The sequence below is a fragment of the Opisthocomus hoazin genome, chromosome 4 (genome assembly GCF_030867145.1).
Source record: "Opisthocomus hoazin isolate bOpiHoa1 chromosome 4, bOpiHoa1.hap1, whole genome shotgun sequence".
NCBI classification, from domain to species: domain Eukaryota; kingdom Metazoa; phylum Chordata; class Aves; order Opisthocomiformes; family Opisthocomidae; genus Opisthocomus; species Opisthocomus hoazin.
Genome location: NC_134417.1, coordinates 75,105,134 through 75,131,954, shown reverse-complemented (window position 1 = coordinate 75,131,954; position 26,821 = coordinate 75,105,134). Strand labels below are relative to the sequence as shown.

The 26,821-nt window shown below is 38.8% G+C and overlaps 1 protein-coding gene across 2 annotated transcripts in view; it reads left to right on the top strand.

The window, feature by feature from the left end:
- ARHGAP21 (Rho GTPase activating protein 21) overlaps positions 1-26,821 on the top strand; it is a 122,839-nt gene that overhangs the window by 4,846 nt on the left and 91,172 nt on the right. The gene's annotated exons all lie outside the window — the stretch shown is intronic.

The following is a 26,821-nucleotide window of genomic DNA, read 5'->3' as shown; positions in this document are numbered from 1 at the left end:
TTGTAAACAATAGTTTCCTCAGTTTGAGTACTAAAAATACTTTCTCAAATAATTTTAGTAAGAGTTTAGTATTTTTCTGTTGGAGCTCATTAGAGCACACATGTATTTAGATGTTGCAAATTTCTAGTACTTCACTGCAAATTTTCAATAAGGGGTGTGGGGTTTGGGGTAGTTGTGGTTTTGTGGGATTTTTTTTTTTTTTACGCTTTACAGCTGAGTTGTTAGGGATAGTTAACTGTCTTCAGAGATGCCTGAGAGTTTCTGTATTTGGGAGTAATTAGGAAATACATTTTCAAAGACTTCTATAAAAGAAAAGTCAGTTTGTTTAGCACTTGCTTTGTAATTTTAGAAAGGGGGAGAAAAACCCACGATATCCTCCCTCTGGCATCTTATCAGAGAGGGCACAACTGCACAAACTGAAGAGAAGCCCATGCTGGAAGGGGCAGGAACCAGAGAAGGGCAATGATGATACTAAAAATAGAAAATGGTTGGTGTTCTCGGTAACAATAATTAATAGATCGCTTACTATTTTAACAACCTGCTTGGGATGACATTGGTAAACCTCGAGTGCTGGCTCCCAGGAGTTATGTCTCTCTACTGTAGGGGCACAAGCACTGAAAGGCTGTGTTTTGATTCTGTGTCTCAGTCTTTATGTAATTATGCCCGTAGACATGTAAACTGTTCTAGAACTCCGTATTGTTGGAGATCAGTCCTTTTTCTACGCCTGATGATTAGAGGCCAGAAGATTTAACCATAACTTTAAAAATCAGAATTAGAGAAATGCATTTATAAGATTTTATATGTCAAATAATACACAATACCAGAACCAGTCATTAGAAGTGTGTATTACTTACAGTGATACAGAATTCTGCACAAACCTTGTGTCAATGGAGGATGAATTCAATATAAATACCAGCATTACCAGGAGTTGTGATTGCAGCTATTCAAAAAGCTTGAGTCAAATCGTGTTTAATCATGCAAGCATAACACTGACTTCTGCTCTCATTTATGTTGCAGTAAGCCTAAGATAATTTGACAGAAGATGGACCTCTTCCATCAGGAAATGTTAGGTATTTGATAAGCAAGGATATAAAGTAGCAAATAGTTCTTCAAGAAGTGGAAGGGATTCGCTTTCAAATGTAGCAGCATCTGATGGTTTTTAAAGTGACTTTTTGCTTCCCAAAAAGACACCTTTGTTGATTGCACCACTTTGATAATTGTCTGAAAAAAACCCAATATTTGCAAGAGAAACCTGATGAACTGAAGAATGTCTTGAACTGTGTCAGTACAAAGTTAATTGCATTTGTTGCGTGCAGTATGTGCATTATAAGAGTGAACTTTTTTCTTCAACAGGTTTAACAAACATCAAAGCACTGAGTTCACTTTTTCCTTGTATAAGTTATTTTTAATGATTTCTGTTATTAAAATATGAAAATAGTGTATCTGCTACTTCAGACATTATTTCTTGTCTGCTGTATTTGCTTGCATACACAAAAAATTGAGAGAGGGGGAAGAGAAGGTGTTTGGCCTTGTGCACTGTATGCATTTGTGATTTTGTCCCTCTCAAACATATGAAAACATCTTCCTGTAGGTGGAGATGATCAAATCATAGCTCAGCAGAACAGTAAGGGCTCTGGAAAGAGTAAAAGCTGGTCTTCCCCCCTCCCCCCCCCTCAAATTTTGTGAATACATACATATGTTGCTGCGTAGATGATGATTAGAATATGAACATGTGTGGTCCGTGAGCCTTATTAGAAGAAAACCTTTCTGTATCTCTTCCTAAAGAAGTCTGTGTGGGAGACTGTTAGACTAGCCTGTTAGGAACATATACTGATGCTTTGTAGCTGGTGTTTTTTTTCCTCTGATAACTGAAAGAAAAATTAAGGTTTTCTAGCTATCAGAGGTGGCACGTTATTCTTACTTGCATTTGCTTGTATGTTAAATTGCATAGGATAGGAAGCAGATACAAAAAATTAGGAAATGATGATAAATGAAAACAGGTTTATTTCCTGTTGTTAACAGGGGTCGTATTTTTAAAAAAGCGTGAGTTAGCCCTAGTGAAATGATGAGGCTTCTGAACTGGTGTTGAAACAGTCTGAATTGACAGTACCCTTGAAGTCAGTCTGACCTCTTGGGCGTAACTCCATGGTTGTAGAGGAGTTGAATTTAGGGTCTTGCTACAGAGGAAGTGTTTGTCTGCCTACAGTAAGAGATAAGGTACATATACATACTAAATAATAACGCTGTGCCGAGCATAGTAGATAAACAGTGGATGAGAGTTACGCTGTCTGGTCAGATTGGTGGATGAATGGGGATAATCGGGTCACGCTTTGCCTGTTTATTATATAGAATTTATATTAATGTAAATACTGTGCATTTCTTCTGTCCAAATCCTTCTTATGTCTTGTCATTTTTAATGGTTTTGCAAAGACACTTCCATGGTATTTTTTCCCCATCATCTAGTAGTAGGTACATGTGGTAGAAGTGTAGCTAATGGATGGGGAACAGCAACATCAAACAGGCTTTGACTGTTCATATCAGAGACTCAACACATCTTGTAAAGCTGAAGGTGTCTCATCTTACAGTTGCAAGGTGGGATAAGCTGTTATGCAGTTCTTAAATATGTAAAGATCATTTAATGGGAAGACTTCCTCTGTTGTGTTTTTCATCTTTTAAACCAGGGTGAAATGCACTTTTCGTTTACTCCAGTTACATGGGAAGTCTAGCTGCTCCCTGAATTGTCGTTTACTGCCTTTTGTTAGTAATGGTGAAACAGTTTTCTGAATGTACTGTTTTATCGTTGTTAGATTTGAAGAGAACTCTTCTGGGGCGATGATACTAGAGTTTAGAGATTGGATCAGTTGGGTAACAGGAAAGTAAAAACTAGGCACAGCTGTATGCTTTGTTCTCTGAATCTCTTTGTATTGAGGGGCTAGAACTACTGCATCTTTAGGAACTGGTGCACCCTATTATCGTTTTGCATGTCATCGGTGAATTGCGTTCAGCAGGAAGTGTTACTGCTTTATATTTTCTGTTCTTGATTTTTGCGCTGAAAACTTGTAGTTTGGAAGGTGTTGATGAGTGAAGCGTTGGGACCTGTTGCTGTGGCTCTCTGAACAACACGGTGTTTGAGAGTGCCTGATACAGATCCTGTTAGTATTTAGTGCTGGGCATGAGAGGTTCTGTGTGAGCATTCTGGAAAAACACAAACAGCTGTCTAGACTTTGACTCTGGCTTGTAACCACGAGCATACACCTTTGGGAGTGTAGGTAGTATGCTTACTTGCGTTCTGAATTTCTTAATTTCCATTTGCCAGCAGCAGCTGCTGCTTTGCTGAAAGTGAATGAGGTGCCTCCTTAGAGGACATGGCTAATTACAGATTGGCTGTTGGTGGAGGGGTGCGCTTCGAGATAGACATTTTCTTTTATGTGTGCGTCATTTGCATAATGTGTTAGGACACACAGTATGGACTGCATTAAGCACTAGCAAATACTCTGTAGGGAATAATCTTGCACAGGCATCACTGGGCTAGCTCAGTGACATAATCTTTATTATTTTTAATTTTGAGGTTGGTGCTTTTTTTGCTTTAAGGGCCAGACAGGAGAAATCAATTCGAAACCTTTAAATTTTACCAAGGAGAGAGATTTTAAACACTTTTGAGTAACAGTTGCAGTTGGTGACAGATCAGTTGACAAGAGAAATGTGAGCCTGTTTCTGTAGTGATTTTTTTTTTCATTTACTAATAGAAATGGTAGTGTGCCCTACTACTTACATCTATGAATACTTCAACAGACTGCTATTTATTGTTGAAACTTAATTACAAATCGCCCACCCTTTAAAAGACTGTATTTTGTTCTCTTCTATTTTAACTTTTCATCTGAATATATGGGGCTTTGTATGTTGTGAAGTTAATGAGAACATAAGAGAATGAGCACTCTTGTAATAAAAAAATCCTAAAAAAATGTAAAAGTTTCTTAAACTGCCTTAACATTAGTGTTGAATATACAGATGTTCTCTACTTCAATTATCAGTGTGCTTTTTTTATTCTGAGGGCAGCAAAGGCTAAAATAAAAATATTTTCTTCTAATGCTATTTAACACTTTCAGGTGAAAAAGTGTCTTGGGTACTACCTGTTCTGACTGTGGGATGAGCTAAAACAGAGTCTTTAAATTTTCAGAAAGCCCTTCTAGATCATTTGGCTTGTGACAGACAGATGCAGTCCACCCAGGGATATGTTCACGGTATTGAGGTGAACCTCTTAATTTTGAGAACTAAACCCAAGCTCAGTCTACAACTTGAGTTGCATTTTTGTGTTGGAAAACGACACATGGAGAGAAGTTGTTCAAAAACTAGTTTATGGAGCTAAAGCCCTGTGGATTTCAAAACCATAAGACACTTCTAGTTATTTTTGAGGAAAACACATTTTAACTTGTCTAAGGACTGTCCTGTTGTGATGGAATGTTGAAGTGGTTGATTTCCTGAGAAACTTGATTGATATTTAAATACCATTCTTTAATTAAACTTAAAGTCTATTATAGTTTGGACATGTTTGAATCATATGTCCTCAGTTTTATAATGTTTAAAAGGGCTAGAGTTTAGTTGATGCTTGCGGGGGCGTGCAAAATTGTCAAAATTTCCTTGTGATGCAAGAATTGAGAACCGAAATGTTTTGTTGTTGTTTTGGCCAGCAAAAGAAGCAGCAAGTCTAGTATGTGCACCTCAAGCAGATGGCTCTTACTACCTGTAGGTTCTGACCTGTTTTTGTAAGATAAGGATCTGGTTAGGGTTATTTCCCAAAGGAATGTCACAGTTTTTGTGTAACAAGCTGTCCCATTGGAGTTCATGCTTTGTTATTGTTGCTGTGCTTTTCTTCTCAGCTCTTCAGTTTTGATGCAACTTTAATAGGGACCCTGTGACTCTGGTGATAAGTATTCCCATGTGTAGCCACAAACATTTCTTATTCATCAGTGGTTGTAAAATCTTACTTGTCCCTTCTTGCATGCATTTTAAAATTTTATTATCCTGAATCACCATGGTAAAAGGTGAGTAAGTAGACTTTGCCCGGAGTAATCAATTTTCATGGCAATTTTACAGGCCTTCTGCTCCATTCTGTGTACTTACACTGTTTTCATATGGGTCTGTCTGAATACAGTCTTGCGTTTTCTGTTCACTTTAGTTCTTTTTTTTAAAAAATGTGTTGGAGAAGTTCTTTTGGAGCTGTCTGAGGTAGGATTTGAACATGATCTCCTTTCTTGTCTTAAGGAAGGAAGAATGAATGGCTTGTGTACTGCACTTGGGATGTTAAAGTATCCCATCTTGCCAAATTAGCATTAATATGAAGGTTCAAAGAGTGAAACAAGTTTACATGAATAGTCATCAATGCTTCTCACAATCTGTGCATCTGAATTAGATGCTGGAGCAATTCAGTAGCCGTAAATAGTTTGGCAAGCTGATGTTCTGATCCTGATGTCATGGAGGTAATCTTACAAGCTTGTTAATTGTGTCTCTCTTGTTAGCATTTTATTTTTTTTTTAAAATGAGAAATAGTATTACTGCTGTTTAAAAATACTGCATACCTGACCAAAATGGTCCTTGTAGCTACAGTTTGTGGAACAAAGGATTTTTCTGTATGCAAGTGTTACAAAACATGACGTTGTATCATGGATGCAGGCCAATACTGGTAGCTTTTCATAGCCCGTGCCCTTTAGGTGTTGTTTTTCATGACTTCTTTATAGGTGGTTTTGAGTAATTTTTTTCCTCTGCTTGAACTGTGACTGAGAATGATTCAGCTGTATATCTAAATAGGTCTGATAGCTTTCTGCTGTTTTCGTGAGTTACATGGCTATGGAGAGGTAAAGTGCTTGTTTTTCTATCTTCCTTTGTCCAGAATTTTTGCTTGCTGCTGTTGTTATTCATGTTAGTGAAGTCAAATTATGAAGAAATGCAGAAGGGCCTTTTGATGTTAGCTGATAAAAAATATGATAAAAGTTGATTAAAAAAGCATTAGTTGATAAAAAATAAAATGAAGACTCGGCGTGCATAAATGTCAAGTAATATGTCACGCATAAAATACTGAGAGGTAATGATTAACTGGGAGCTTATGGGTGAGGTCTTAGAGTTTTAATAGGCAACGCTAGGGATTAAACAGCAGCTTAATGCTAGGTGATGGTCAGAAAAGTAAATTGTCATCCATTTCCTAATAATATTGACTGGTTAATGTTCTTTGTCATGCCTCAGTATATACTTCCACAGTACACTTGGTACTGGTGTATCTAGATCTAGTTCTGTCTCTTCCCTCTTCATTTTTCCCCATCTCGGAAACAAAAGAGCCATAGAAGACTCACAGAAAGAGTGGCTATGATAATTGAATATATGGAGTTGTTTCTGTACTAAAACCCAGTAAGATGCTAGGACTTGACAGTTTGGGAAAGAGGAGACTGTGGTGATGGAGAGATGTTTTTGAGATGTGGTAGCTTTCTCCATCTTTCTTGAATTTCTGTAGATCAGCTTTTTACTATCTGCTCCAAGAACTTGGGGGTGTCAGATGAACATGGTGGGGTGAGAACAAGCGAAAGGAGATGGCCCTTTGTGTGAAAGTTAATTAAGCTTGTTACTCTGCACCATAATATTTTGGAAGCTAAAAGTGTGTATGTAAGCTGAAGGATAACCCAGATATATTTTTTGGAAGAGCACTACTTACAGGGTTACTAAATATCCTTGTAGTGGAGTGAATTATGGATTTGTGAATAATTGAAGCTGGGAGGATAGTCTAGTGATGCTTGCTCATTGTTCTTTCCTAATTATCTGCAATTGTCTGCACTTGGTCACTGCTGGAGATGGGCTAGGTGGACCTTTGATCTGATGTATGGGCGTTCTTACATGTTGTGATGCCGATTCCATGATGGCTCATCAGGATTCCTCCTGCTTTCAGAAGGTTCGGTGCTAAGCCTGCTGAAACAAGGCAGCTGTTTGCCATCAGCAACAGGAAATGTAGCTTTTCAAGTATTCAGGACTTGGACCTGTTTTTGCTTCTTGAAGGCTCAGGCTAGACATCAAACTTAGTCTTTTGTTTTGCTCACTTTTGTGAAAGTTGCTATTAATTCTTGTTGCAACATACGAGTTTGTCCAGTTTTGATAAGTTAAAATGAAATGCACAGTTAACCTGCTCTTGTGTTCGCTCCATCTCCTCCTCCATCCACCCTCCCCTTTGAAGGAGAAGGCAAGGTGATTGTGTGGCTTGTACGCAGAACTTAAACATGCTGTTGTAGTTGTCATTTCTTTACTACTTGTTTGCAATCAGGCAAGTACTCTTTTTGTCTGTTGAATTGTTTTCTGTATCACTTCTTTTAGCGGACTGTATTACATTGCAAGACTTCATTCTTGATTCCAAGTCTTGCAAATACTGCAGCAGCAAAACCAGGAAACCCCTAAAAGCCAGTGGAAAACTCCTTTCTCCTTCTGTGGTGAGTGGTGCTACTGGGTCTTTTGTTTGCTGTAGAATAGTTACTTGTCTTCCACTCCAGGTCTGTGTAGCAGCTACACAGCAAGCTGCATAGCTTCAAGGGCTGCTGCACAGGACTGAGTGGTGTACAGGTAGGGAAAGTACTGGAGGGAGACACTCTGCCTCGCAAAACCGAACTTCTTCCATTCACCAATCTTGAAAATCAGTTATCAAAAAGGTTAAAAAAAAAAAAAAAGTTGAACTTTTACCTAAAGAGCTGTGAAATGAGGTAGCCACAACATAGTTTTGCTGAGTTGGGGTTTTTGCCTTTTGTGGGTGGGCAGACCAACAACCTCCACCCTCCAAAACTGTATTTAAAGCTAGATCTAGAATGTTAAAAGCCATCTGTGGCTAAGATGGTTTCTGCTCTTGTAATCAGTGATTCATGACTCTGAGAAACTAAATTCTCTAAGGTGAGAGAGTAGGCACAGTGGTAATATTAGACAGTTACTCAGCAAGGCGTGTTCAGGGTAAACAGTTCTCACTGGTAAGTTTGTAGAGAATAGTTTTTTCCTCATTTTATACAACTCCCCAGTTTATTTAAACTTAAGGAAAAAATCTTGTGTTCGGTTCAAGACTTGATACTTAGAGTTCAGTGATGCCTGTTTTTCACAGTCCTCCCCCCATCATGTTAACCTTTATCCATTTCATGACCAGTTTTCATGAACAGCTGTAGGTGGCTTGAATTGCTGACAGATATTGCATCATCCACGATGTAATGGTTGTTTAGGCTTCCTTGCAGCTCAGAATGGGAACCTGAAGTTTGGAAACGGAATTTTATCTGTGTATTATGTTCTGTGTCTGCTGTGAGGGAGGTGAAGCACAAACACTGCAATCATCTCTGTCTTATTTTGCATAGTGCCAGAAGGGTGAATCACAACGTTTTAGTGTGGGGTGTTTTGGGGTTTTTGGGATTTTTTTTTTTGGTGATGTGTTATTGTGTGGGGCTGGTTTTTGTGTTGTTTTTTTATGTTTGTGGTTGTTTTTTTTTTTGTGTGTGTGTTTTGTGTTTTTGTTTTTTTTTTTAATTCAAGCCATTAATGCCACCGGATGAGTTGGGGGGAAGGTATTATGTGAGAGATTAAGAACAGGATTTGTGGGAGTGATTTGACCTTAAGTTCAGTTAATACTGTGCTCACTTCCCCCACTTAGATAATCTGGCCTGGCAGATTTCTCTCTGCTGCTTAGGACCCAAGATACCATGAGCTTTCATTCCTTGGAAGGCTCTTGTAGTCTTCGCTACTTTTGTAAATGAGAAAGCAGGGATTACAAGAATATGCCCTTAGCTGAGTATTACTAGCCTTTTCAACTCATGAGGAGCAGTCGTGGTTCTTCCTCTGTATTGTTTATCCAATGGTGCAATCATTTTTTGAGGAACTTTGTTTCTTCCTTCTAGAGACTCTTCTCATTTGGGAAAGGAATAGGACTAGTTGCATTTTAGATTGCCTCACTACAGAAGGATCTTCCAGTTAATTCTTCCCCCTTAATAAAGACTTTTTGGGATAGCTGCACTTTGTTTCACAAGCCTGTTTTTTCACTATTACCTTATTTTATGTATTGCATATGTACATAGTTGCATATGCATTACAAAGTGGTACTAGAGTCTTTACTGTTCCATTATGCTCTTTTGTACTTTGAGTTCCATCTAATTCATAGAAGTTCCATCATATTTATTGCTTAATATTATTGCAGTCCAGACATTTTCTTTGTTCTTAATTGCAGATTTAAGATAGATGATTTCAGAAATTAGAAGAAGTGTATATGTAGAAAGATATTTTGGGATGGTTTATGTTAATAAAAGCTTTTTCTATAATTGCAAAAGTGTTCACAGTCTAAAATACTGGAATGGGGGGAAAATGACATTGTTCCTACTTCATAAAATAACCTGTGTAAGTCCTTTCAGCTGAAGTTTCTTGTGGGCTTCAGCAGGCTTTGGATCAGCAGTTGTAATAAATGAGCTTTTGAAAAAAGCCCTAAATTCTTGCAAAAACCAGTTGTGCCTATTCTATTACTGCTCTTCAAATAAAGCTGACTGCTTTTTGTATAATGTGGTAGAATATAAATAAATAACTTGCATCATGTATTTTCCTCAAACTTTCTTTTGAGGAATCAGTGCCAGATGTAAGCACAGATACCCCAAGCAACTAACGCTTTCTTCAAGTATTACAGTAAAAAGCCTACAAATCCAAATTCTGTTTCTTTTTATAGTACAAAACTATATATAATCTCCAAAACCTGACATGCTCTTATATATGAAGTCATGACATGAAAATGTGAAGAATTTTGTAAAAATAACAGTATTTTGAAAGTAAGTAAACACATAGTGAAAGTAGATGTGTTTTTCGTGAACGGAAGGTTGATACTGTTCTGTTAGTCCTCTAAGCCAAATGTAGAGGTGAAAAATCTTTGTCTCTTTAAAGGAAATCTGGGAAAAATAAGTACTGATTTTTTGAATGTCTACAACTTGAAAAAATTGTAGATACTACTCCAAACCCAGGCAAATACGACTGCTTACTGTAAACATAGTACATATTGTGAATTTATAAACTGTGTATTTAATCTAAAAAAAAAAAAATTCTTGAGCATCTTTCCATAGCGAGTCATGGATTGAAGTATAATTACACTTCATCTATTGTCTCCTTCCAGCATTAACAGTCTGCCTGTTTTAAGAGAATTATCTCCTCTTTATTCCTCCCCCCCCCCCAACTTTAAGAAACCAGGGTTCTAATCTTGGCAAAGTAAAGCTTATAGAAACCTTATGTGTGAAGGGCATAGTTATCTTACCTAGAAAGAAGAGTGGATGGTTAACTGTACTGCCTAAGCACTGAGCTGGGAAAGTAGTAAGAACATACTAATGTTCTGTTAAGAAACACTTAGGATTTTTTATTGCAATTGAATTTTATCTGTGCTTCTGCTATGTGATCCTTTTGCAGCTCTTTGTAGCCAGATGTGAATATCTGAAGCATTTTTTTCCTGCCTCCTGTTGGGCTTTGGATAATGAGGTAGATTAATGTGGAAATACACCTTATTAAAGAACGTGATTATGAATCTCATAAACCGATTTCTGTATAGCCTGAACTTGAAGTAAGGGGTTGTCGGAAGACTGCCCACGATGGCAAAATACAGGGATCAAGTGATATGTGATAACTAGCTGTGGTACAAAGAAAAGGCTTTTCTGTAGTATTCACAGAATTTCACGCGGAGCCTGGAAACCACTGCTGTACCTGCTGCCATTAGTCTTTGGTGTTAGATCTTTCTCTGACTCTTAAGAGTTTCTGGATCTATGAGATCAGTATCAAGGTGAATTTGTTCTTCTGTTTCCTCCCTTCCCTATACACATGCGATTGTATGTTGTAGTTTAGATCCTGTAAATGGTTGCTGAAGCCAGAAGATTGAGAAAAGGATGACAGTTGCATGAATAACATGATTTCAGTAAAATTAGATGAGGATGGCAGAGAAGGAACGGATACACCTTTACACTTACGTTTAAAGGCTTGCGTGCGTGTCAGCAGAGGGTACTGCCAGACTATATTGGACATGAACAGTAAAGGAATGTTAGGGATTTGAGCTAGAATGTAATACCATGCCAAAAAGCAGTCTGAACCTGATTTGTCTGCAGCTACCATATGTGTAGCTGCTGTGCAATGCATTCTCACTGTTGAAAATAAGGCATGGAGTTAAAAACAGTTTTCACAAAATTAGTGAATCTGAGGTTGGAAGGCGCTTTCTGAAGATGATTTAGTTCAACCAGCTGGAGCAGGCTTCCTGGGGCTGTGTCCAGGCTGGTTTTGACTCCAAGGATGGGGACTCGGCAGCTTGTCTGGGCATGTTTGATCATGCTTGTAGTAAAAGGGGCTTTTTTAATGTTTAAATGGGATTTCCTGTATTTTAGCTTTGTGTCTGTAGCCTCTTGTCATTTCATGTTTGGCACCTTATTCTTCACCTCTCCCCCTATCAGGTATTTGTACACATGGATAAGTTTCTGCACTGCCCTTCCAAGCCTCTCCAGGCTGAAACAGTCCCAGCTCTCTCAGCCTTTCCTCGTGTGACACGTGCTCCAGTCCTTTAAACATCTTTGTGGTCCCTCACTGGACTTGCTTCAGTATGTCCATGCCTATCTTATACCGGTGACTCAAGAAGTGACAGATCACTGCAGATATGATCTCACGAGTGCTGAGTAGAAGGGAAGGGTCCCCTCCCTCAACCTGCTGGCTGTACTCTGCTGAATGGAGTCCAGCAGGCTGTCGGCTTTCCTTGCTGCAAGGCTGCATTGGTCGATCGTGTTCAACCTGTTGCCCACATGGGAACCCTAGGGCCCTTTATGCAAAGCTGCTTTCCAGATGGTTGACCCAAAGCCTGTTCTGATGCTTGGGGTTATTTCTCAGGTGCAGGACTTGACATTTCCCTTTGAATTTCATGAGGTTCTGGTTTGTCCATTTCTCCAGCTTGTCAACGTCTGCCTGAGTGGTAGCACGTCCATCTGGTATACCAACTATTCCTCTCAGTTTTGTATCATCTGCAAACTTGCTGAGGGTGTGCTCTGCCTGATTGTCCAGGTCATCAGTGAAGAGGTTAGTCTTGGCTCCAGTATTGACCTCTGGGGCATAGCATCAGTGACTGGCCTCCAGCTGGACCACTTGCTGTTGATCATGACCCTTTCAGCCTGGTGATTCAATCAGTTTCCAGTTGAGTTCACTGTCTGTTTATCTAGCCTGTACTTCTTCAGCTTGTTCATAAGGACATTATGGGAGACAGTGTCAAAAGCCCTCCTGATGTTAAGATAAACAACATCTGCTGCTTTTCTTTCATCCACCAAGCCAGTCAGCTCCTTACAAATGGCTATCAGGTTGATTAAGCATGTTTACCTTTTCATAAATTTTCACCTGCTTGTCCTGTGTGTGTTTGGAAGCCTTTCTTGCTGTCCTTTATGTGCCTTCCTAGATTGAAATCCAGGTGGGCTTTGGCTTTCCTAACCCCATCACTGCATGCTCACAGTGTCTCTGTTCCTCCTGGATCACCTGAGTCTTGCTTGTGATCCTTATATGCTTCCTTTTTACGTCTGAGTTCAGTTGGAAGCTTCTTGTTTGTCCATGCAGGCCTCCTGCCACCTTTGCTTGATTTTCTGCACACTGATATGGGCCATCCTTGAGCTTGGAGGAGGAGACCATGAAAATTAACAGCTCTCCTGGACTTGTCTTCTCTCCAGGACAGTCTCCTCTGGGATTGTTCCAAGCTGATCCCTGAGCAGTCCTGTTCTTCTGAAGTCCAGGGCTGTGATGCTGCTATTTGGCTTTGTTCCATTCTCTCAGGATCCTGAACTGCACCATTCATGGTCACTGTAGCCGAGGTTGCCCCTGAACTTCACACCCCCAACAGTTCTTCCTTGTCTGTAAGTATGAGGTCCAGCGGATTGCCGCTTCCTTTTTGGATCCTCAGTCACCTGTGTCAGGAAGTAACTATCAGCACATTGTGAAAACCTAATGGATTGCCTGTGTCCTGCTGTGATGTTAATAAAATTATTAAAAGTAATATTATTTTTATAACATACATTTTTTGTGAGTGCTTTCTAATATGTTTTTGTGCAAGGTAAAATAGGAACTGCTCTGTCAGGCTGTTGGCCAGGAACTTCTACAGGGGAATTAAATGCAGAGAAGAGGAAGTTTCATTAGAGGATTAAACTGTTTCATCATACCACAAGATTTAAATGCCAGGATATAAAATTGATAAGAAAACCAATGAATAGGTTTGGTAAAAGACTATTATGTAAAACTGAAACAACAGCTTGCATTCCTACTATCAAGTAGCTTTTAGTTACTGTTTTGTGTCTGTTGCATATCCAAAGTCTGGTGGAAAATAATGTGGTAAATTTTGCCATCTCCATGTCTTGCTGCATGTTAGTGGTGTGCATGTCTTGTATCATGGTTTGGCATACGATGTTTTATGCAAACACTTCTTGTGCTTTTTTAGATCTTGGAACTTCTGCCATTTGATCTGAAGTTGCAGTGTGGTTTTAAATTATTTCTCACTTGAAAGACAAGGTTAGAAAATACATTATCCTTTTACAGACATAGTGAAAAATCAAAGCAAAAACCTCTGTAAGAGAGCCACTGCTCTAGTACCAGATATTTTTGGACAGTCCTATTACTGTCACTTATATAATGAAGAGCTTGGCATAGGCGTAGTAAAGTTTAGTGATTGATAGGTCACTGTGTGCGTACTCACATGTGGGACAAGACTGGTACAATTTGACATTCCTAAGATATACTGTGAGCTTAGCATGACACAAAGTGAATTTTTGGTTAAGTATCAAGACCTGCTGTTGACTGAAAGGAGGTTGTGGTGATACAAGGCAGATTTTCTGCTGAAATATAAGCAACTCTGAATTTGATTCAAGTGACTTGTTGTTTGCCATGTAGTCAACCTGTAGTCTTCCACTAGTAAACCTCCTACTTGTTTCTTTGTTTCTGCTGGTGTGGTTTTTCCCTGTATTCCACACATTCAGCTGTGCTTTTGTTTAATTTCTTCTTAAATGTCAGAGTTTTCAATAACTCATTTTGTAGGATTTTTTTGGCTGTACTCCCCCAAGCATTGACAGAAGTCTGATATCTGATACATCACGATTAATTGAGGACTTGCTTGTTAAAGTGGTATGTTTTTCTTGAAATTGTGATTTCATTAGGTTTCACTGACACATTAATTTCAGGCTTTGAATGTAGCTCTCGTAGGCTGTCTAGAACTTTTTGATAGCATTTTGTGTGGCGTGTTCCTTCACGTACAGAAAACTGGTTGGTGAGTGAACAACTTTTTAGTTTGTTGAAGTATACTGGTTCAAGTGGTTTTATGGGCTGTTTCCTGGGTTTGTGCATCTGGATTTCTGGCTTAGGTTTGATTAAGTCTTTAATTTTGTGGAGTTTCTTTGTGATTTTAGTGTTAATGCATGCTTTTTTTTGTATTTGCTAGTAGCCTTTAAGGGTGGGATTTTTTTACCTTTCTCATTTGTTTTGCATTGTAGCCCGAAACTTTTCAGTTAGGGAAAAAAAAAATCTTTGACCCTGAACTCTGTCCAGCTTTTGCAGAAAGGGAACCTGTTATTCATAACATATTTCGTGTTTTGTATTCAGTACAAAAAGAGAGTTTAACATGTGACAAATACTATAGATTTGATCATTCATGTTCTATTATATATTTGTGTGCCTTTGTACATTGTCAATCATTTCTCCTGTGCAGTCTGAAAATGAGAACCATTTAATGCCCTCTCTCACCCTACTCATCCTGTCTTCTGTTTACTGAACCGTTACTTCCTCCATTGTTGGGGTTTCTTTCCGTTATTTAGTGCATGGCAAAGACTTTTAATGGGTAGAAAACTTGAGAAAGGCCAAGGAATTACATGCCGGTTTTGCAGTGCTGGAGGGGGTAGTTCAAACAATTCGATGAAGAAAAAATTTAATACTCCTTACTACTGTGAGTAATGCTGGTGGTGTAATTGTTGTTGCTACACCTACATAGCATAGTAATATAGTTGGTCATACTGTTCACAGCACTTGCAGTCTGTTGTCTTCAAAACGTGTTGGTATCTTTCCCTATCTGTTTGGCGCTGTTGAGGTTCCTCCCAACAGGTCGTGCCCAGTTCTTGGCCCTCCCTGCAGGACAGGACAAGCCGGAGAGAGGGAAAGCTGTCAGGGGCTGGAGCACCTGGCTGGAGAGGAGGCCAGTGGCGCTGGCATTGCTCGGCCTGGAGCAGGGAAGCCTGAGGTGGCAGCTGGCTGGGTGGGGCCTTCAGCCGCTTGCAAGTGGGAGGGACAGGGGGGAACACTTGCAGCAAGGGAAACTCCAGCTGAATACACGGAGGAAAAATTGTCATTGAGGGTGGTTAAGCATTAGAGCAGCTTGTGGGAGGTCCTGGAACTTTCCTCTTTGGAGACTTTCAGGACTTCACTGAGCAAAGACCTCAACAGCTTTTTTTATCAGTAGTCTCCAGTGACAGTGATTACAGTTGTGTGTTCTTTCTCTAAATAACCTTCTGTTTTGTGACATTGTATAAACCTTATTGGCATGTGCTTTCTAATAAAAACAAGAGGTGTTTCTGAATATATTTATCCCAGGAAAAGGACACCGATCTGAGCCTGTAGAGTTCTTTTTAAAAAATTGGGAAAGTGGAATTAGATTCACTGCAAAACACTGACTGCTCTGTTGCGCTCTCAGTTTGATTTTTTTTTTTTTTTCCTGAGGCCCATCTCTATAGTACTTCATGAAGATTAAATTTTCAGTATAATGTAAAACTCTGCAGAATTGTGCTATTTTGGGCTAGTGGGGGCGGCATCTGTTTTAGAGATGAAGGTGTTTCAGGGGTAAGAAAAAAATAACAGATGATTCATCTTGATCTTAAGTCTGTCTTGAGAACTTCAGTGTGATGACTGAAGAGGAGACGGCTTTTCATCATCCAGCATGAGTTCTGACTAGGGTGATGATTAGGTCAAATTTACGATTCCTCTCTGTCAGCTAACTTTAGAGGATAAAGTTTGGGTAAGAAAAATTAGAAGAAAATTAGAATCAGGTTGACTTTCTTAAGACTGGTCTTGTCTATGTGGCTCCTGTATTAACTACCTTTTTGTAGGATCAGTGCTCAAGTTAAGTGAAGGTACTGGTCTGCTTTCTAGAGGGTTCTTTCTTAGCTTATGCTGTGGGAATTCCAGAAATTGTATTTTGAAATAAGCTCTTGGAAGACCTTTGTTTTTCTCATGATGCTTTAACTTTTTAGTGTAAATCATTCTCTTCTGTCAAGATCTCAGGAATAAGGAGTAGGAAAGATGGATCTGAGATCAGTATGCTTCTGAGAGTGATAAATCATGATGGTAGTGGTAGAGCTATGATTTAGTCCATCGTACCACAGATACCATGCTTCTCCTTCATTAACTGGTGAGATTACTGCAATGAATGCTGTTACTGGTTTCAGAATAGCATTAAAGCTACATCCATATTTGAGTGCAGGGTTGAAGATAGGCTTGTGAACAGCTCTCAAACTTGGTGGAACCCTGTTAGCCAGGGTTTTGGTATGGCTCTGCCTGTACCCCCTTGTAACAGTAAGCACTCCAAAATATTTTTCAGCTAAAAACGTGGTATCTTGCACAGTTTTCTCTTATATGGAAAGTTGATAGGAAAACAAAATTACTCGGTTGAGTTAGAAGTTAAGGGAATATATCTACAGTCCCTGCTCACTAGAACGGAGTGAATCCTTGCTTCTAGAATGATTTTCAGATGAGGCTTTTTATCTATTCGTTTTTGTGAATTGAACCAAGATCAATACCACTCAGAAACCAGTTTCCTCTAGTCCCTAGAAGTTTTTCTTCCATCTCCCCTGAGGCCTGGCGGTGTTTCTGGTGGTGTCCTTGGCAGTCTCTGGCTGAAGTGGTTCACTGAAGGGTCAACCAGCAAGCGGTTAGGACGGCCAAGCCCAGCACTTCTAGGAATAAGCATGCAGGCTTTTCGTGTAGACTTGAGACATCATTTGGAAAGTGAAACTTACTTATCATTAGATATTTGTTTTAGTGCTAACATGTCAATATGAGCAAACTTCTGCTTTTTGAAATGCTGTCTACTTTAACATTTCCTGTGTTGAGGGAGGGTGTAGCATTCTGTTTGCTTCACTTCTCAGAGGATGCGTGGACTTTTCCTTTAAAGAGTTTTAGAAGGATGAATTGTGCCACCAGCATAGTGAGGTTTAGAAGTATAATTCTAAGCGACACATTATTACTAAGATCTACTTAGATACCGTCCCTGTGGAGCTACGTATGTTGAGTCTGTGGTTTTTTGCAATCAGTGTATTTCCCTTTAGTGGTAACCACTGAAAATTACCCTGGGTTCACAGTGTAATTGAAATTTTGAGGCCAGAGGGTGAAGCTGTTGACTTCCTCTGTAAATGTAATGGGGCAGTGCTTCTAGTTGAGGAAAAACAGGTCTTTACCAGTGCTACAGGAGTATTTTGCATACTGTTTGTTTTTGTCATGAAAGTTTCTTCTATCCTGTGGTTAAGAAATAAAAAGGTTTAAATTCCAGTGCATGAAAGAATTAAGTGTCATGTCAAGTCTCTTTCATGCCACAGGTAATTGTGTGTTACATATGGACAAATTCAGACACCTGGCTTCTGTGCTTTTAGTTGTTTAGACACACATTACAGTAATGCTTGATTTTACATAGTGCTTTTCACATTGTCTAAAAATATGTTCAGTTGTCTGAACTCTAGATCTAAGTGGGATTTTTGGATGTAGTCCTTTCTTCAGCATAACACATTGCTGCTTTTAGCATCTGCTTGGTCTTTGCTGTTTTGAATTTCCGTACTAGATGGGCAGATCTGTCCATTGCTGAATCTGAGCCTGTCACATTGTAAATGCCACTCCAGGAGCTACGCCCCATAAAGTGAAGTGCAGCACCACCTTTGCTGTGCCTATATTTTGTGAATTTGAGCTTTTGGTCTCTAGGAAAGCACGCTTTCTTTAGCTATTTTGTTGTTCTTCCTTATAGACATACAGAAAATGGGGAAAGTAGAATTTAACCTATTGGAAAATGAATGTTGGTCAGAAAAAATAGTTTATTGTTCCACCTGTAGTTGTATAAATTTTTTGACGAGAATATGGCTGTAGGCTTTTTCTGACTTAATCATTTTCAGTTTCTAATTTTTTTCTAAAGAATTCGCGTGAGCATTGTAGGATTGACATGTATTAAAAGCACTAGCCTAGGGTTCTTCAAGTTTCTTTTTTACTTCTGATGAGACGATCATGATCTCTGCATTTCTGTAGGACAATTTGAGAATGATAATATATAGGATTATGGAGAAAGTATGAATGGTGTAGTGAATTGGCTTATTGTAAAAAAAAAAAGCTATGGAATGTAGCTTGTACAATAATAACAGCATGCTGAAGGAGTGGAAGGCAGCACGGTTGAAAATGCAGGGCCCGTGTTTTTCAGGCAAAAGATGTGATAGGAAGGATATGATGGAGTGAAGAAGTGAAATTCTTGACTCTGATTTCTTTTGTGCATGCCAGCAGTCTGTCCATCTGTTAGTTCCTCTACAGTTGCTCTTGAGCTCGTTGGCCAACTTAGGTCAAATTTCAAGGCAGGAAAAAGGTCTCTGAGATAGTGAAGTGCCTGGACGCTTGGAGAAACTCAGTAGCTAGATGGAAGAGAAGCCCAGGTTAGTGCTTCACACTGCAGGTGAGATGGGGGAGCGCTGGTGGCCAGTCAGCACATGTGATTGCTGTCTAGCAAAAAAACTCATTCTTTCCTTTATAGGGAATCTGACAGGAGGAAAGGAGGTGAGGGGGAGATAGATACAAGATAGATGAGACCAAAGTCAGTTCTACCACTTGTGTAGCAACTTGATGTGTTTAATTTGTTTCTAAAATAAACCTTAAGCCTTATTAGAATTCCAAAGCTTGCTGGAAAATATATTAACTTCTTTTTAAGTGTGTTTTCTTCCAAGTCAATCCACCTTTGGATGAATGAAGGCTTTAGTGAAAGGGCAGAAGCTTGCACAATGGTGGGGAAGAACTTTGATCAAGTGCACATATTTTATACCACAAAAAATACTGGAAGTGATTAAAGTTAGTTTCAAAATGTGTCACATGATTGTTCAGATAACACTGTTCGTGCAGAACCAGGCTTGGTCTACATTGAAAATGTAATGGAGAAATTGAAGGAAAATTTGGATTTTTGAATTTCTTCCAATTGCCTAAATTGCCTGCAGAGATTACAAGATGGGTAGGGTTTATAGAGCTTAATCTTTGAGTTCTTTTTAAAAAGTAAAGACTAGAGTTTGAACCTCTGAAAACACAGCATATGGAAGCAAGGTTATAGGGTCTAGACTAAAATTTTATTTATAAACTTGACCTACAGGGGGCAGGGATGTTTGATTATTTGTTTTTGCTTTTGTTTGAGGTACCTCAGTTTCATCTGAAGGGTTTTATGATGATAAATTCCGTTAAAATTTGTTAGACTACCCTCTGGCACTGTGCGACTTACTAAAATTTGGGGTCAGTCAGAAGAGAAGGCTAGACATAACAGTTACCAAGCTGTATTTTAGTTAACAAGCTGTTTTTATTTAACTCTTCTTCACTTAGGAGTGACAAGTGGTGATAGTTGTCTTTCTGCTGGGTTCTGTAGCTAGAGTGTGATAGGAGTTCTCTGTGCTGCATTATGTTGACTGATCAATACAAGAAATTGTCTGACTGGTTTGAAAATCTAACCCCGTAGTAGCTTTATTTGGTAGCATATGTTAGCTACTGTATTTACACTTTATCCCTGTACAGAACAAAAGCAGAAGTGCAGATGTGGGGAATGTTGCTCATTAGTAGTCTAATGTCTTGGTCTACGTCCCTTGTTTGTACATCTACAGGAAAAAAATGTGCTAGCCAATGACTCTTATTTCCTTCTCAGCAAGCTGTAGGTTTCCTGTCAATGGTGTTCTCTTAAGGACACTCTTTTTTTATATTCCTTGTCCATAGAGAGCGATAATTTTTAAATGTCATGCTTTTAAAATTTGCTTGAAAGTAGGGATGCTGCTGTAATAATTAACAAGAGTTAGGCTTCAAACTGCAGTGAGTAATTCAGTGCTAATAATGCTTCCGAGCAACACCTTTCTCTGTAGCGTTTGCATAACACTAAAAGTGTGCGAGTTCTACTCAAGCCTTAAATTTATAAGACCACAGGTGGGAACAGGGGAAAGGCATTTAGAAAGGCTGCTGCGAAGAGTACCTTGGGATCTCTTTTGGTGTGGAGGTGAAGTGGCCAAGGAGGGCATTCGGCATGCCTAGGCCTTGGTGGCTGGAGTGTAGCTGCCTTCAAGGAGTTTGCTGGAAGAGGTTGGAGCTCTTTCTTGCTGCTATGGGAAAACTCCAGCAAGGTATTAAGGAATGTGCCTGCTGACTGCACGTAGTGTTCACTTACAGCTTTTTTCTAGGGTTTTTAGGACGTGTGTACTATGACTTCAGTCATTACCTGATTCTCAGGAGAGCTGTTCTAAAACTTACATTTTCATTCTGAAATCTTAACACCTTCAAAAACTGGTGCTCAGTGTGAAGTTGCGTACTTGTGGTGTTTTTTGTTGGAATGGAAGCAAAATGGACATGTAATGTCTCTTCTTTCTTGACATGAAAGTAGTGTGCTTAATAATTATATTATTAAAATTCCAGTCTCCTCTTCTGCCTTTTTAATTTTTTTTTCCCTACATGGCTATATTTGGAGCAACGAAGGAAGCTAAAATGATAGAATACTATAATGATTCAGGGAAAGGTAAGACTGTAGATAAACAGTGCAAAAAATACATTGTGAATGAAGATCCCATTACAAATAGTGCTCTGATATTGCAGATGGCAAAGCTTAAAATTATAGAGATTGACCATCTGTAAGGGTAAGTTGTCATTTCACATAAACATGTTTTTGATACTCCAGTACACTCATGGAAAAAACCCTGTATGTTTAGAATAGCAAAATAAAGATGTTCTATGAAAAATAAGATTAATAATACTACATAGTATGTTTTCGAGCATGCCGACACTGATTTTCAGGGTTTGGGTGTTTTTTCCGTTCAGTCAGTGACATTAGTTAACTGCAAGAAATGTTAGGAAATTCTTAATTGTAGTTAAGATTAGACTTCAGCTTTCTGTTGGAGCTTACCTTTCTGACTGACAGCTTTGTACAGTCCCTTTCTTGTTCCGCCAGTGGACTGCCTTCCAGCTGAGGAAGGAGGAAGGCAAGGGGAAGCTGCTCCATACATGGTCTAGTAGTTTTATTTTAATGAAGATTTTATTTCTTCATTTTAGCTGGCTTCAGGAGGAGCTCAGCTACACTAATGACCTATTAAGTGAGGCTTTCTTAACTTCAAAATCTGTACTTCTTGTCAAAGGACAGTCTGCTATTATCCTGTATGGAATGTCAAAGTTGTATTTTGAAGTAGACCATCTAGTGAAGTGTTGAGAACTCACTATACTGACTCAAATATGAATATTTCCTTGAGAATGTCTTGGTGTTGAATAGTGTTTGTATTTACCGACAGTAATAATTGGAAATTTTGTTTCTCTTCTTACAGTTTAGTTCAGAGAGGGCAGGAAAATATGCCTTCGTTCTGATCAGGCTGGCAGAGTGTCTTCCTATGCAGTATGACATAGGTGTTGCTTTGTGCGACCGTTGTGCAAGAAGCTGAGGCAGTTTTCGGTGCACAAACAGTTCAGCCTTCTGAGTACCCCCTGCTCACAATGAGAGGATACTGGGCTGTAAATTAAGGTGCTGCAGTGTGGTTACACTTGGTGATTAGCTTTATCTGAATCCTGCATTTAGAGATTGCTAGATTATTGAGAAGACTTAACTATATTATAATAGATTTGCTGTGTAAATAAACATCCTGGTACATTGAAAGGATTTTCTCTATAATCACCAGAGCTAGCACTGTATTTTCCTACATGTTTCTATATACATAATGTATATTCATATCTCAAAGTGGAAGTTTTAGGATTTAGGTTTGAAGCCCAGTCTTGAGCAGACAAGTAACACCGTTTTAGCTTTCAGCTTGGATCAGAAAATAGCAAAGCTGATTGTGTAGCACTGCAGCATGGCAAAGAGTGTAAAGGAAGCACCTAGAATTACCCCTAGGAGAATTACCCCTGTGGTGGGTCTCAGGCTAGTTGTGGACCCATGTGTGTTCAGATAGAATCACTAGTGCTGTAAATAGAAAACCTTATTTGAAAGAAAATGTGTGCTGTTGGTACCAGAGGGGTTAGATTTGATTTAATGTGATTTTAATTTAGATGCTTTTACCATCATTCCCAGGGACACACACACACCCCCAGAAACCTCCCTGCTCTCTAATCTGATCATGGCTGCATCATCACCACTGTGTACAGTATGTCTTCTAGAGATGCACATGTAATTTAGTAATTACAATTAGTAACGTATCTTATAGTTGTTGTTTTCATGAGGACAAATTCAGTGGTGGGTGGTACATAACAGTATCAGTAAGCATTGCAGTACTTTTTTTGTGCTTTGGTTGGACATGAAAAAATTACCATGGAGCGAAAGTTCAGAGTAAGCCATATTGTGTTTCTTCTTTGATTGGAAATGATGTAAAATAACCAGGTGAATAGTACTAATGTGGTTTAAAATGCAGTTAACAGATACACTTGTTTTTCGTTTTTCTTGGTTTTGCTTTTTCATGTTCTGTTGACATACAAAACTAAGGATAGTGAGAATAAGTGAACACTAAGACAAAACTGATACAAGTGCATGGACACTGGGTTAGACAAACAGGAGGTCCCACAGGAGCATAGGGTCTTTGTTTTGTCGTCCAGGAACTTGCAGGTGGAAGGCAAGCGATCTGCTCTTGGGACATTGAGCTATAGGTAATAGTGATGATAGCTTGAGAAAACTTCTGTGTTCTTGTGAGTTTGATCTCGTTAACACAATAAATCTTACAGAAGTACTTAACAGTATCGCAGAAGCATACTTTGCGTAAGAGTACATATGGCTTGTATTTCTCATTCAGTCCCCGCTAAATTTGGCTGTGCATTTTTTAAAATAGAACAGTGGTAGAAGCTTGCTTCCCATTTCTAAAGATTGCCAGCTGCCTTACTGGAGTTCAGTTTGGGGACTTGTATGCTGGTTTTTTTCTAGTATATTCATTTTTGTGGAATACCATAGAAAATGATAGCTGAAGATAGTAAAAAGTAAATTCTTATTTGGATACCTGATCATTCTCTGAAACAGGGGAAGAAATCTGTAACTGAATAGGTCAAGGGAAGAGAAAATGCATCTTGTATCACATCCTGAACAGAAGTTGGTTTGAGTGAGGAAATGTCAGACTAGTCCACTGAAAGTGGCTGAGGCTAAAATCCAAGGCAGTGGGCAGTACTTGAGCTTCATTGGTGAACTGGTAGCTCAAGAGAAAAGGAATTTTCAAACTAACTCTTGACAGATGAATATCCCTAACACATATCCTTCTTGGAAGCAAACAGGGTGATGGCAATGTTGTCTGAGAGTGGATGTGTGAACAACTCTCTTTATATGATTTAGATACTGTGAATTTGTTTTCAGGGTGTGTGTATGTGTTCACAAAAATACATTTGTTTGATTTGTCTAATGAGCGCTTATGTTGATTAAAAATAGAAGTTGTGTCCATGCAGAAGAAAAATGGCAGTTATGATAACCTAAGTTGTTTTCTTTTGCCCTTAGTTTCTGATGGAAGAGTGGTAAGTCTCATGTACCTCCTTGGCTTTTCAGTACTTGGACAACCGGGAGAGCTGCAGCAGAGTGATACGAAGGTGTTAAACAGCCTGAAATTGCCCTGTGCCATCTGTTCTAGAGTTGCATTTTTCCCCCCTAAGGATATCTGTTGTGTTTCTAGTTCTATTAACTGTATTGCATCTTAAAAATAAGTTAATATAGGGGAAGGAAACACTCCAGTTTTTTTCAATATGGAGAGAGATGTTTTTTGTATTTACTGTTTTTTCCTTTTTTTAATGTTCATAGCTTTTTATAACAATTCCAATGATAGGAAAGAATTCAGAATGCAAATCATATTTCAGTCTCTTCCTGCTCTTCACTTGCTTTGTAGGAACCTTTTCTCATTGTCAGTCTGGTGAGCTGCACAATGGAAATACTCTGTTTTTTCAGACGTGCTTTTCCTTTTTGTTCTTGTGCACTTCTCAGTTTCATTTACAAAAACAAGACAGATTCCCTCCGGAGCTTCACTGTCATCATTATCAGTCTACACCTTGTTGGTAACCTCTGAAATGTATTTAAGTTGCTTTTGGAATTCTTTTTAAGTAATCACTGTGTACAACTGTGGTTAATGGTAGCGAAGGGGATTGAGGGGTACTGTAAAAGGCTTCTACCCCTCCTATATTTGGGACAGCAAGGGTGAGCAAAATCTTGTCCTTCCTTGGAGCTTGTAACTTCTGGTGGAAGATGATTGCTTTCCTGATTTGAAAAACATTTGATCTGATGTGGAAGAAAGGAGGAACCAATGAAGATGCTATCTGTTGCTTGTGTGTGTATGCTTTGTTTTATGTTTGAAGTCATTAAAGTGTCAGTACGAGGAAGGAAAAATTAGTTGCTTGGTGTAGAGTGCAGCAAAGCTTTTGTTATATTGAACAGTACTGCCAGTGACATTCCTGTTACTGGCTCCACGGGTGCTGGTTTCTTAACTGAATGAAGTAATAACTAGGTTTGCTTATAATGGGATTTTCTCAGTTCACATGTGTTCTCAGTCCAGTCATCATTTACTCAAGTACGTTTTCAGTGCCTGACTCATAAAAGATAACCTTAGAGAGTAATTTTCATGCATTAGCAAATATGAAAAGTCAAGGTGCCTTCTTACACAGACATGTTCTCTAATGATAGCTTGACTAGAACTAGGCGTAATGAGAAAAAAAAAAAGGTTTTCTTTAGTAAAGGATTTACCCTTTCAAAGAACGTGGTGCTCAGAGTTCTGAACGGCATGTTTTTGGGACACGCTTCAGTGTGTGCTGGCAATGTGGCTGACCCCTGTGTTCGGCTAGCGTATTTGCTCCTGTACAGAAGGTACCTGGAGTCATTAGGAAATGGAAGCCCTTCCTTTCTGTGAGCCTGAGCTGTGTTTTGTGTTTTGGAGAGCTCACTGCAGTTTTTAGATAGAAATCTAGATACATGAGGGGCATATTTTTTTTAGAGGAATCTTCACTTTTTTCTGCTGTTCCTTTTTAACCTTCCAGAGTTTGCATACAAGACGGACAGATTCCGAAAAATAATGAGTTGAGGAAGTTGTATTTCTGACCTGTTTTTAGCTTAGTTATCTCCAAAATATGGAGATTCTAAATCTGCAGTTTTTAACGCCAGGAGAAGACATTAGACTTCATGATGGGCAGTCTTTGAGAGGACATGATGCTTTGGACAGGCTGTTACTTTTTAGTTAATAAATTGCATAACTGAGCTTCAACTTGATTGTATTCTTGGAATTTTAAGAGGTCTCCTCATTATTTTAAGGAGAGGAAAGTTGACCAGCAGTAGAACTTCAAAACCTGGATGTCGTCACCATGATCTTTTTTTTCAATCAAATCTCAGTGTATGACAAGGAACTTTCTGGGCAGTTGGACACTGAGACCTTTGGAACCTGCTGCTGTTGATGTGTGTCCTCTGTCATTCACTAGTTATGCAAGAAGTGCATCTTTAAATGTTCCGTTGTCCTTTTTATACTCCAAATTGGGAATTCAGTGTGGAAGCCTTGCTTTTATATTTTGGGAAAAACTTCATAAACATTTAAAAAGTTTATAATATTTACAAAACAGATGGTTTTGGTTTTGAGTTAAACTTTTTTTAAGGAAGACATTAGCAAATTGAGTGTTGAAAGCAAAAAGGGAAGCCCTCTTTATTGTATGCCTACTTTAAGGAGATTCCGTCAGTTCTTCACTTGCACAAGAATCTTCTAAGCAGACCCTCCTAAGCATAGTTAACCATGCGTAGAAGAAATAAATAAGGTCTTCCAAAAAACATGTTAACAGTAAAGAAAGTAAGGTTAGAAAAGAGGAATGCTAAGCTAGTGGAATTTGATTTAAGCTCATACCAGGAAGGATATTGTCTCTTGTAAATGACAGTGCAATTGTAGGCTAGCTGCTGATTCCCAGAACAGTTTTCAGTAATGATAAATCAAATTTAGAAGTACACAGACTGACTTGGAGCAAAATTTTGAGAGAGTAAGTTTTGGGTAGTAACTGCAACTTATTGTTGAAGGTGCTGCTGTTGCAGCAGTTTCTGAGCTCCTTCTTTGATCTAAGGGACTTCAGTAAAGAATCAAGCTTGCAAAAACTTTGATCCTCACCTCATTCTATGCCTATTGGAATTTACAGGCATTTTGATACTGATTTTTGGTGGCAGCTGTCAGACCAATACTGATTGTTTCTGTAGATGTTGTCCTACTGCTCTATGTTGTTATTTATGTTTTTATCTGCAATAGTTAGACACTCCTGCATGTACTGCAGTGATACATAAGCACTGGCCAGACTGGAGGGGAAAAAAAAAATTGTTTTAGAATTTCCTTAAAACAGATTTTAAAATGAATGCCAAAAAATAGCAGGTTAATAATGGCTGCTGATTTTATGAGAAGAGTTGCGCAAATTTAACTGACTCAGCTTTTTTTTAATATCATACTGTGCAATAGCAGACTTTTGATATACTGTGTTGAATACTTTATTAGGAGTTTGAGTACTTCATAGGGAGTAAATACTGAGTAATACTTTATGGATTTTAAAGTAGATAATTGATAATGAAACCGATCACTGCAGAATTGTACTAAAATATTGT